Source organism: Lissotriton helveticus, chromosome 1_1, assembly GCF_964261635.1.
Source record: "Lissotriton helveticus chromosome 1_1, aLisHel1.1, whole genome shotgun sequence".
NCBI classification, from domain to species: domain Eukaryota; kingdom Metazoa; phylum Chordata; class Amphibia; order Caudata; family Salamandridae; genus Lissotriton; species Lissotriton helveticus.
Genome location: NC_136057.1, coordinates 1898770008 through 1898781193, shown reverse-complemented (window position 1 = coordinate 1898781193; position 11186 = coordinate 1898770008).

Sequence of the window (11186 nt, the reverse complement as noted above, 5' to 3'; positions counted from 1 at the left end):
TTCAAAATATGTTTTGCGCTGGAAAGCAGCCTCTAAGTAGCGCAAAGAAGAGAAAAACACTGCTTTGCATTACTTTGCGCTGAGTGGGCATTACATGGGTGGTACAAGGGTGTTCCCATGCAACCACCCCTGCCTTTTGATGCAAAACCACATTTACAAAGATTAACAAAAGTTAACGCCCCTTCACAGGAGGCGCTAACAGGAGAAATACTTTCATTTCTCTGTGCTTTTCCGAATTTCCTTGTGTGCTGCACTGTGCAGCAGTATGCAAAGTGGGAATAGATTTGCATCATGCTTAGCACAGTATTTTGTAGAGGAAGGGTACTTTTCCTGTACAAAATCTATGCTACACTCCTCCACACACCGTAGCGCTTTGGCACTTAGGTGTGTGCATGGCGCACTGCAGCTGCAACCAGTGCCGGCGCAATGGAAAGGGAAAAAATGAGCCATATCTCTGGAGATATGGCGCTCTCCTAGTCCCTCCATGTCGCGCAACGCAACACAGCCTCGCGGGGTGCTGCGCTGGGTTACGTGACTTTTTAGAAAATCTCCCCCTAAGTGTAGGAAACTGGCTCTCTATATAGTGCACTAAAACGAAGTACACTGTGCAGAGAGTCCAATCAACCCTTATTAATGTGCAGGACTTTCTTAAAAAATCTCAATTGCTCTGTTTCTTGGTAGTGTGGTCGTGCAGCTTAAGTTATTCAAAGGGCAGTGTTGAGCATTTGTTGTACACACACAGTCAATAAATGGTGGGTCAGACACTAAATAAAGAAGTCCGACACCAAATTATAAAAATAACACAGATTTTTATATTATTTTAGGCACCAAGATCTTTATGATCATGTAAGTACTTTTCAAAATAGTTTTTTTAGCATTTAAATAGACAATACTGTATATGAGGTAATGTTAACCTATGGGGAAAACATACACTGCATAGGATCACATGTCAACGACTAACAATACTGTTCCTCAGGATTTAAGGTAAGTAGAGGCCAAGGTCCAAGACAACAATAACAGATCACCTCTGTCGACTCAAGGGCGTCCTGTTGCTGTGGGGCTTTTTGGTGTCGGGCGGCCCGTTGAGGCCAAGGAGAAATGGTTCCTTGTAAAAGAAGCTGCCAGCAGTGACTGAGAGTTAAGGGGAGAGTGGGGGTGGGAATTGTAGCTTTGAACCCAAAGAGGGGGCTCGAGTCTTTAGGGTCTCTTGAGCTGGGATGCACCTTTGGTCGATCTGTGTGCAGTGGGCTTTTGTCCGGTGGATGGATGCGGTTAAAGGCACTCGGTTTCAGTGAGCCCACAAAAAGAATGTGTAGGCAAGGACTAGAAGACCAGGCCGGCAGAACTCAGAGGTGAGTTAAGGTCTTGGTGGATCTCTGGGTGCTAGGGACACCTTTGCTTTACATGGACTCGGGCTGTGGGGCTCGGGTGCAGAGGTACTTTGAGGTGTCTTGTCACAGCAGTCATATGCACTTGCTTCATGTGACGACCGGGAGATGAGGACACAACAGGAAAGCTGGGTTACTCTGGATGATGGCTTCTGTGGTGCTGACGTCCATGTTTGGCTGGTCGGTCTCTGTAGGGTCAGTGTCCGGATTGGATCACCAATAACTCTTGGCTGCTGCAAGGGGTCCGGTACCCCGGGAATTTGGTGGTGGTGGGCTCGTGTAGGGTCTAACATCTTGTTATTTGCTGGGGAGACGGGGCTGAACTCTGGGAGCTCAGGACATCTCCTCCTGGGTGGCTGCTGCGTCGGTGAGGATGGTGGTCAGCAGTTTGGTGAACCGGAGCTTGCATTTCTATGATCGCAGGATGCAGAGGTGTTTCTCTGCTACTCCATGGGAGATGCTAGTTGTTTTGCTCCAGGCTTTTGAAGGCAGAATAGCTGCAGGATGAATTGTCTTTGCTGCAATTGTCGAGTACAGCAGACAGGTCGGCAGAGTTGGTGCCAAGTCAGTTGCTACCCCTCAGTTCTTGCTTCTTGTAGCCCTTCGGTGTCCTTCTTCTTCTTGAGTCAGTCTGTTCTGCCTTTCTGTTGCGAGGGGCTCCCCTATATACTAGATGTATGAGTGTTAAGGGGAATGAGGGGTAGATGGCAAAGGACTACTTAGCCTTGAAGTCACTACATCCCCTATATGACCACTTCCTGTGGGAAGTGGGCATAAGCCTGTCCCAGAGTTCCTAATTTCATCAAATCAAGAGTTCGGAATCCTTCTTTTGTGGGTCACATCAGCCCGCTTTAGGGGTGTGACTGGACTGATAGTGCACCACATCTCTCTGCATATCTAATTTACCACTTGTTCTGGTGCCAAATCGGACTCAGGGCACAGGGTGGTATCTCTCGAGTCTGGGGGAAGGCGGGGTTACAAATCAAAGGGGACAGGGACCCTGGCCATGATATGTTAAATCACTAACCATGCTACTGGAGGGGGTGTGGACACCTTCCTCTGGAGCAGAAGGCATTGTTCCTGACCTCCTGAGAGCATGGGATCTCACCCCTGGGGCAGGGCCGGCTCTAGGCTCACGGAGGCCGTGAGCAGGGAGTGTAGGTAGGGGCCCCGAGGCCGCCAAATCCCTGCCAGGGGCCGCCACGCAAATTTGTATCTAAGGATATATATTGGCGTGGCGGCCCCTGGGGTTTGGCGGCCCTGTGCAGGTGCACAGTTTGCACATGCCTTAGGCCGGCCCTGCCTGGGGGTCAGAAAATCGTCTGTGGCGGCAGGCTGGGCAGGACCAGTCAGCTAGCCGACTAGATTTGGTAAGTTTTCAGGAAGTACCTTTAAGTTAACCTCTGGGTGTATGTATTATTAAATCCATCACTGGAATCAGCAGAATTTATAAATACAAGGTATTTGATACTAAACAGCATAGATTTCAGTGAAGCCATCAATTAACTGGGGAACTTGTAATGACCAGTGCCCAGTACATGTACTTAAGATGGCTTCCCTGTTCACTTGTACTATCTAGTAATTGAACTAGACAGCACAGGGGCATATCGGCTCATGCAGATATTTCTTCACATGTAATATAATGCAACCAGCCTTAGGGCTGTAAGGCCAGCTTTAAGGGTGACTTACATATATTTCATGCAGTGTCTCTGGGCATGGCACACAAGGAGTGTGCCATGTAGTGTTTTCACTTTTGTCTGCACCATTTCACAAAGCCTGCACTAGTTTGGTGGTGGGTCCCTTAGGGTGGCCCAATCCATGCTGCAGACCTTAGGAACCCTCTTTAGTACCCATGCCCTAGGTACCAGGGGTACCATTTACCAGGGACTTACAGGAGGGCTAAAGTTCTTGCCAATTGGGGAACAAATGCACAGTTACTTTGTTTTAGGGAAAGAGCACTGGCACTGGGGACCATGTTAGTAGGAACCCAGTGCACTTCAGTCAAAATGCCATCAAATATTAGGCAAATGTGGGGGCAACCATGTCAAAAAGGAGCACTTTCCTACACATAATATTTCACTTTCTTCATAGGAGAGATGGCTCCGGTGGCACTCTTCCCCAAGGAGAGGGTTCTCATCGTTCAGGGGCTAATGTGGGCCACCACCTGTCCCTCGCATGGTGCTCTGCAGCCTGCCACGTTGTCTCGTCTGGTGACAGCACTGTCCCGCCCTGGTCCGCTGGTGACTCGTCATGACCCTATCTTCCTGCACTGCAGGCATTGCGACCGAAGGAGGGACGTTCCTGGCTCTGCTTCGGACACCTCCAAGAGCAGCACCCTCCTCATCTAGGCCCTGTTCAGCCCTTAGAAAGGCCTACTCAGCCGTTTACAGGAATTACCCTTCCACATTCATCATGTTTCTGCTTCAAGAACTTCCCCCTCAACGTATGAATACGAATGCATTACTCGTATGTTTTTGGGGATTTCTTTACAAGAGCATGGCAGACAACTAAAGCTGGCAGGCCAGACTTAAAGGGAGCACATCTGTCTACAAGAGAGTATGGGGTAACCTTAAGAGGTGTACCTTTAAACATGCAGCTGACCAATAGCAGTCCACCAAAATGAATGAGAGCCAATAGCTAGAGGACCCATTATAAAGTTTAAAAGGACACAATCAGGAACTTTAAAAGTGAGATTATTAGAAATGAGAAACACTGGCGCCATGAAGGCGCTGTCAGTGAATAGGATAGGCCAGCTGTCAATCAGCGGATACTCAAGAACACCCAGCACATAGGGCAGGCACAAGGGCAGAGGAGGCAGGTTGCTACTAGCTCAAATGACACACCAGCAAAGTACATGAGCAGTATAAAAGAATAAGTGGAGAATAAAAACGATCACAAGATGTGATGCCAACCCCTGGCTTGAGACTGCGATCATGACGTATTCAGACAGCATCGAGGAAAATACTTAACTATTTTTGACTAATGAAACAGGCGTTCATTTTGGAAGACATTAATGGATGAAAAGGCCTTTATTTACTGCAGCATTAAACGTGGATTAGGGTGCTGTATAATGAAATCTAAAATGTAAAAATATAATGATCACCTGAAGTAGTCCGGAGGATTGGGAAACGGTGGTGTTGTGTTTGGTGGCTGTGCTGACTTAAAAAAACACATACTGCTGAGTAAATAAACAGTGTAAACAAGAGTGACTTGTTTTAACACAAGCTACTTTGCTGCAGTCTCTGCAAACAAATATCAAAACCTTATGTAAACCACTTTAAATGCGTAATCCCAATTTGTTGCAACAACCACAATCCTTGTCAGAGTCAACCACAAGTTACTAAATTAACCTGTGCTTAACCCTCTAGTAGCTTGGCACAAAAGTAGTCTGGCTTAATTTAGAGGCAACGTGTAAAGCGTTTATGCAGCACATAAACAGTAAAAGCACAACACAAGAAAAATCGCACACTAATTTAGAAAAATAGAGTTCATATTAATAAATTATTTGGCACCAAAATGCCAAAAATCCAATTAGTAGAACTAGATGTGTGAATTTTTAAAGTTCAAAGTGTAAAATAGTGCTGACAAGATCAAAGTACCAACCGCAGAAAACTAGTTGCATAAGACCAGGGTAATGTCGAGAGTTATGGCCGACCACGATGGGGTGCTGGTCCGATACACTATGGGCCCGATTCCGAGTCTGACGGTGTGGCGATGGGACCGCACGCTGCCGCTCCACCAAACCCGCATGACAACCGCCCACCAAAGAATGACTTTTTTTGTGATTGCCAGATGAATCCTTTGCTGTTCCCACAGCGGTAACTATAAAATAGGCCTGGCAATTGAAACATTAAAGTAAGTTCCAGCACGACATAGACTTGAAAGTCCACGCCATGCTGGAACTTCTGTGCATGAATACAGGGGAGCACATGTTGTACCCCCAGTGTGCATCCAGAAGGCGTTAAAGCAAAAGACACACAATTGATGGACGGAATGCAGAAAAAATCAAAACATTCACCCCCAATCAAAAGATCTGGGTTAAATCCATCATTCTTTCCCTCACCATGCCACCCCAGTTTAGATCTGGCCATATGCAAATCAGTTTTGACCCTGTGCCTCATGGTAACAGTCCAACCCGAACTGCCAAGCCAGGTCCTCCCTGGACCGGAAACAAGCATCCTAGGACCGTCTGTCTGTTTGTCAAAGAACAAAGCAAAAATACGTCCATCATCCCCTATGGTTTTGTCAAAGAACATCTTTCTTTTAGGCTCAGACTGGGAATGGTTACTGGTGTTTCCTAATGAATTATTTTGGGGGCCTTTAGAGAAATCCTTTTTTTTCTCCCCCTCTTTCTTCTGGTGGGACCCCTGACAAAACTTTTGGGGATCCCCCTCCCTCCCCCCACCAAAATACCTTTTTGGACACCCTGGAATTGATCCAGAGGTGTGCTACCTTAGCACCTTCCCTGGGGTCAGTGAGCTTACTATCAACTAGGGGCTGGTACAACTCTGTAAAGCAGATATTGAACATGTGTTCTATTAGTATCATGTTAAACAGGGTTTTAAATTTCAATTCTTTAGACACCAAACTCGATAATCATACCTGTTCCCAATCGAACATTATCACTTTTTAAAGGTAATACGTTAACCCGATGATATTCTGAGAGAGAGGCAGGACTGTTCTGGACCCTTGGAAGTGTGCCTGAAGGTGCTCGGCCAGCCCAGCTGTGGTCCTGTGAGCAGAAATGATGCTGTCCGATGCATCTCCTCCCAGTTGCTTCGGAACCGCCACAGCAACAACACAGGACTCCACATCACAGCCCTGCAGCCCCGGGAGGTGACCATGCAGAGAGGGCCAAGTCCAACAGTAACTATCCCCAGAACAACAGGAAGACAAGAAAATGTGTGTGTCTGCCCATGCTACAAACAATGACATAATAGAAGGACAACTGGAAGTACTGAAAACACTACTTACCTCAATAGCTGCCAATGCATTTGCATCTCCAGCATTGAGCCCTTTTTTGATGTTTGGGAAACTTCACGCTTCACACATTTTTTTCCAAAAAAGCCAGCCATCCAGGGCAGATTTGTGCACTTTTTTCCGTGTGCTGGGAATTCTAAAGGTACTCAGAGCGTGTTGATTCCCCTGGAGGGAACTGAGAAAATAGCCAAAACATAGCTAAGATTACCATGCCCACACCTTTCAGGAACAGGCAGAGTTGTAAAAAAATCATTTTTTTACCACAGATTCTGCATTTTTCTAATTGGTAATGTGTTTTTCCCGTTTTTGTGTGCTTTATACCTAATTTCAATTTGTGGTGGAAAGAGGTGTGAAACCCACGTGTGAACCTAGAAAGCTATACATTTCTGAAAGTAGACAAAATTTGGACTTCAGCAAGGGTACATTTGTGCAGTTGCCTCAGGGTTTTCCTGAAGAGACAAATCATTAAAATCTAAAATAATGTAAAAAAGGGAAAACATGCACATTGGAGGCAACATGTTATTCTATACTTATGCCCCAATGGCTGATTTACAAAATATAATATACCATTCTGTCCGTCATACTTTTCTTGTCACAGGAATACATAATGTTTGTAGATTGTTCAAAAGCATGCGATACCTAGCGTCAACTAAGTTGCAACTTATAATATTATTTCATTGTGTACCAACCATGCAACAATTGATATGGTAAAACCTAATAAATGGAAAATGGACTTGCAGGAATCCTATGCTTTATTTATATATGCCCAGATTACTTACTTTGGGAAGAGTAGGTATTTGTATAAACCTGAATTCAACTATGTGATTCAGAGAGCATTTTGCTAAATTTATTTTTTCTAGGCTTACATTTAGAAGCCAATAATGGCGAGGTATGCAATTGATAATAACAAAGGTTCTACTATTATGTGTTCCCACATTTCTGTAAAAAACAATGGCATTCCACTAGTGTGGCTTGTCTATTGCCCACAACAGGAAAAACCCCAAAACACAACAAGGAAATCTCAAAATGTTGCCTTAAAAATTGACTCTTTCTGGCGATCTGGGTAGCTGAAGTATTTGGGGCCCAGGCTTGGGCGCCACCAAGGGAAACCTATCAAAGCTAGACATTTCTGAAAGCTAGATATCCTGGAGAGTCCTGGGTGGTGTGCCTTATGTGAATCCCACTAATCTTTCTTACCCAGAATGACCCGCAAGCCACTGGGCTGTCTACTTGGAAGCAGTCTTTCTTCAGAAGAATAGTCTTTTGCATTTTATTATGTGAAAAGCTTTGATGGGTAGACCAAAGGCTTTCTGCTACTTCTTCTTTATTGGCAATATTATCAGCATGTAGGGCAAGGGCTTGGACACATAGGTTTGGTGTAAGTATTGAAGACTGGACTCTCAATTGATGGACTATCCTCTGAGTCAAACCACTATGGCAACAAAACTAAAAGGGCATTGAAGCTGAGTATTCCATGCTATTCAACTCTATATGACTTAAAAACATAACTCATTCAGATGTTTATTTTTGCAGCATCCCGGGGTACATGGACATCTCTTACTTTCAGAACATTGCGATAACATTTGCTAAATAGGTCTATGATATATGTATGTGATAAACGTGTAACCAAGTATCTCTACTGCAGATATGATATAGACAAGTTATTTTGTCTATTTGCTGCAGAAAAGGTAAGATAGATGCTTCTTTCCCTCAGAAATGTATCTTCACAGCCACCTGAACCAGCTGATACTCTCAGCCCCAGACGGAGCCATTATTTACTTACATGCTCCATGAATCCCACAAAATCAGCACTTCCAGTGTTACCATCCCTGCAAAAACTCCATGCCAACACAAGACACAGCACTTCCACATACGCCTGTTTACTTTACACTGTCTTTATTTACCCACCATATTGCCTATCTACATGTTCCTTGTTGATTACATTTGCTCCATTCGCTACTTTCACCACGCGGCCTGCATGCTTTACAGATGCAACCGTGACACTGAGGCAACAATTACAAGCTTTTTTGCTCTGCCAAGTCTTTTAATATTTTACTCGGTTACATTGGTCGATACAAATTGCTCTGAATGTGTTCCTGCTGTAATTGACTCTGGCAATAAAAAATGCATGTTTTGATACAATTCTGCCGCTGTGCTGAGCACGAAGATTTCATTTGCTTGGAATTTAAGTTCTTTTCCATGAGCGTTTCCCGTTCTCAGAACTAGGACCGTCACCATATCAAATGTTGTTGTTTTTACCAAGGTCTTTCCAGCACAAGCGGACGGAGAGACAAAATGGTGGCACCGTTCCTGAAGAACAGCACTCCGCAGGAGGGGGCAATGCGACAATAGTCACGTGACGGCAACAGATTGTTTCCATTCCTGGGCTTTTCATTAGCAATCAGGGGCCTCATTTATGAAAAGTGACGCATCGCTGCGTGAAAACAGTGAAGCGTCACTTTTCACTGCGCCCTCCTTGTGAGACCAATGATATGTCATATTTACAGTATGACGCATCATGGCGCAAGGAGTTACAGATACGTCAGTATTTCTGACGTATCTGTAATCGCAAAAGTCACGCATTGCTGGACTGTGTCACAAAAGTGACGCAACTCCAGCAATGCGTCCTTTCACATGGGGAAAGCCCCATGTGAAAGGGCTTGCGTCAGTCTTACGCCTGCTGTGAGGCAGGCGCAAGATTTTGACGCAACAGCGTCCTAAAAATGACGCAGTGAAATCTCATAGATTTCACTGCGTCACTATTACGAGGCTTTTTGCGGAGGAACGCCCCCTCTGCATACATTATACCTGACCCAGGTATAATGTAGCACAGGGGTTTACAAAGTGACGCATCTGCTTAGATGCGTCACTTTGTAAATAGTGCGCAACAGGAGGCATGTTTTACGCCGCCGATGCGTCACAAAAAGTGATTCATCGGAAACGCAAAACTGACGCAAGGCCTCATAAATGAGGCCCCTATCATTCAATAGAAGGAAACTATGCATACAGATCTCATAAAAAATAGGTTGTCAAATTAAAGCCCATGATGAGAAATCACATGTCCTGATAGTATGGAGTAAAGTTGACAACTACAAAAGTGTTGATTTCCTTTCTATGTAACTTTTGTCCTGGGACTTGATGATGCGCAAAGGTGACTAGTCCAGCTGAACGGACTACATGCATTTCATGACAAGAAATGGGGAACATTGCTGTGCTATTTTTGTTCCTAAAACTACTACTTTTAGCAGTATAGCACTGATAAAAAATATACCAGAAAACAGTGAGCTACAAACAATAGTTTGACTACAATATGAGACCAAGCACACAGTGTTCATGGAAGTACTTGTCTTCCACTTTCCTTCCTGCTCAGCCTACAGAATAATGAGTTTTGCTTCCGTTGACTTCTTTTCTGCATATATTGAATGAAGACATTTTAAGAAGTCACAAGATTTTCTCTGGAGGCACCGTTTTAAAAATAAAATATTTAAGCTTATTGTTCTTTACGTTGCTGCAGAACATTTTGTAAAGTGGTAAATCAGAAGAGTCCCTACAGATGTGGGTCGTGGTACTTTATAAGTTGTGCTTAAAACAGAGAATATGTTTTTTTTATGGAGTTTTATATAGCGTGAACTTGACCCAGTATTGGGTATCAGAGCACTTTACATAGCACCGGTTGCATTACATGAGGACACATTCATTTTTTTGTTAGGCACAGGGAGATTAAGTGATTTACCCAGATTCACAGGATGTCTAGCATCATTGCCAAGACTCGAACATGGTTCTCCAGGTTGGAGGTTGAACGCCCTAGCCGTTAGGCCATCTCCTATCCCCTATGTTGTTTATTGCAAGACATTTTGTTAGCGACTAATAAACCCTTGAGTCCTTATGTGCTGGCATAATGTCACATAAACTCAAAGATGGTGCTGGTTTACTACAAAATGGCTTCTACATCTTCCCCATGAGGGATCCCAAAAAATGAGGTGATCTTGTTAGCTATAACCATTAAGAAAAAAAAAAAGACATTTTGTTAGCTTATAGTGGTTTTAAAGCTTGTACATTGTTCACCATTGGTTGGACTCATTGTCACTCTCATTTGCTTGCTTCTTATTTGATGGCTTACGTGAGATTTACAGCGGTACAAAAGGGGGTGGTGATGGACGGAGCATCTGAACCAATCAAACACTCACACCCAGTCAAAAGATCTGGGTTTAATCCATCACCGTTCTTTAGCCCACTCTGCCACCCTAGTTCAGACATGGCTATATGCAAATCAGTCTGACCCTGTGCCTCATGGGAACAGTCCAGCCCGAACTGCCAAGCCATGCCTTCCCTGGACCGGAAACAAGCTTCCGAGGACCGGTTTCTGAAATTACAGCCGTCTTCAGCCCGGCTTGCTTGAATCCAGTGGCAAAGTGAGCAAGGGACTCACGTCTGAGCATACCCTGCCACACTTATGGTGGCCAAAAGCGGTACAAAAGGGGGTGGTGATGGACGGAGCATCTGAACCAATAAAACACTCACACTCAGTCAAAAGATCTGGGTTTAATCCATCACCGTTCTTTAGCCCACTCTGCCACCCTAGTTCAGACATGGCTATATGCAAATCAGTCTGACCCTGTGCCTCATGGGAACAGTCCAGCCCGAACTACCAAGCCATGCCTTCCCTGGACCGGAAACAAGCTTCCGAGGACAGGTTTCTGGCATTACAGCCGTCTTCAAACCGGCTTGCTTGAATCCAGTGGCAAAGTGAGCAAGGGACTCACGTCTGAGCATACCCTGCCACACTTATGGTGGCCAAAAGAGGTACAAAAGGGGGTG